Raw genomic sequence first — 2,370 nt, 5'->3', positions numbered from 1 at the left:
GCCTGCCTTTTTTCCATCGCTGTCGAATCCCTTGGAAAGTTCTTTGCACTCCCTCGACGTTCGGCGTTGTTTAGCCTTTTATCAATCACAAAAGGAGTCTATTCGGCGATCCAATAAACTGTTCATTAAATATTCGGCTAGGGATCAGGGCGACCCAGTCACTCCTCAAAGGCTCTCTAAGTGGATAGTCCACACTATTACCTTGCGCTATCAGTTAGCTAAGCTCGAACTGCCTACAGTTCCCCGAGGCCATTCCACTAGAGCTGTCGCTACGTCTTCTGCATTCGCATCCGGAGTTCCGATCGATGACGTCTGCCGAGCCGCTACTTGGGCGAACCCTTGCACCTTCGCCAGGCACTACCGTCTCGATGTTCGAGCCCGACGGGACTGCTCCTTCAGTAGAGCTGTACTTTCCTCCGTCCTACAATGAGGACACCTTCCCTCCTCCTTTGATAGTAAGCTTGTTAATCTACCCATATGTGTGATGCACAGAGGCCACGATGAAGAAAAGCAGGTTGCTTACCTGTAACTGATTTTCTTCGAGGGGCCATCTGTGCAGTCACACAACCCACCCGCCGGCCCCGCTCGGTGTTGGTGAGTGGACTCATTCATTGGTACCGAAAGTTTCCCATTTTTTTCTTGGTACCGATCCCTTTTTCCTATCTCATACTGAGAATTTTTCCACAAGGGGGCGCACGTTCGGTCGTCAAAGACTGAACAAATGGCGGACGCTCCACTCTTTATAGGCCATGGGGGAGGGGAGGGGAGCTTCCTGCCAAAAACCGTTAGCTATCAATCTTCTGGCCAAAGGCATTGCGCAGGCGCAGCACCCATATGTGTGACTGCACAGATGGCCACTCAAAGAACATCAGTTACAGGTAAGCAACCTGCTTTTCTTATGGGGGAAGAAGGAAGCTTCCTTTCCTACACTGAAAATGATCCGTCCAAATTTTTCTGCCCACAAACAGGGTGGAGAATTCCCAGGGCCCTTGTGTTAGAACTGAAATTCCAAGCAGTGACGATACGGGAGGCAAAGTACCAAGCCCACCACACAGGTAGCGAGCCGTTTTCACAGAAGACATTGTCTTTTATTCCCTTTTCCTGGCTTCAGACCCTGCCTCTTTCCTCCCACTTGCTGGGTTACTAAGAGATCACAGTCTTCTCCGTCCGCCTCCATCATACCACTCCCTGATATGTTTCCCCTCCCACTCATAAGTCCCATGTTCATGCTGATGAGCCCATTACCTAGGAGAGGTATGTCAGTTATTATTCATGAACCTATTACGCGTGCGCACTACTTTCTGAGAGTTCACTAGGTCGTTAATTAGCCAACATGGGCAAGGGACCAATAGGCAGGTGGTGGGACGTACTCATCCAAGCACCTTGTCCACATCATCAGGCCGCTGTAACTGAAATTCATCCATCAATTTTGGACCAGACGGCGACATTGGTATCTCCCCAGAAGCCTCTGAATCACTAGTGGAGTCCAGCTCGTGACGAATCTGAGTGATTTTCTCCCTGAAATGCTTGGCAAAGTTGTCACAGCGGGCCTTCGAGGGTGGAACTGGATCTTTCTTAGGGCCGGGACGAACTAGCCCTTGTACCACCCGAAACAGCTCCGCCGGATGGCATTATGAGGAGGCAATGGAAACAGAGAAGAATTTCTTTTTCGCCGCCCTGACCGCCACAGCATAGGCCTGATAATAGGCTCTTAAGTGTGTTCGGTCAGATTCATCCCGTGATCTCCTCCACCTATGCTCTAGCCATCTCCCGGCCTGCTTCATCGCCCGCAATTCAGGTGTATACAAAGGGGAAGAGTGGGCTCTGCCTGGCAGGAGAGGACACTTAGGAGCGATCGTGTCAATAGCCCTGGTCATTTCCCCATTCCATAGTTCTACCAGAGCCTCGACAGGAGCACCAGTCTTGTCAGCCGGAAACTTTCCCAGGGCCTTCAGGAATCCATCCGGATCCATCCGGCTCTGGGGGCGGACCCACACAATCAGGTCCGCACCCTTACAGAGGGAAAGGCCGCTCTCGAGCACAAACCTCAAAAGGAAGTGGTCTGACCATGACAGGGGTGTCAGACATAAATTCCTCACCCTCAGATCACCCTCTTCCTGCCCCGTCGAGAAAACCAGGTCCAGAATGTGTCCACGTTCATGGGTCGGGCCTGTGACATGTTGAGACAGTCCCATGGCCATCATGGAGGCCATGAAGTCCTGAGCCGCCCCAGTCAGACCAGTCTCAGCATGGGGATTGAAGTCCCCCAGGACCAACATCCTGGGGGTCCTCAACACCAGGTCCGAGATGATCTCTGTCAGCTCAGGCAGGGAGACTGTTGGGCAGAAGGGTGCACGGTACACCAACAGT

Source organism: Varanus komodoensis, unplaced genomic scaffold (genome assembly GCF_004798865.1).
Source record: "Varanus komodoensis strain SLA01 unplaced genomic scaffold, ASM479886v1 scaffold89, whole genome shotgun sequence".
Classification (NCBI taxonomy): domain Eukaryota; kingdom Metazoa; phylum Chordata; class Lepidosauria; order Squamata; family Varanidae; genus Varanus; species Varanus komodoensis.
This window is presented reverse-complemented; position numbering follows the sequence as displayed.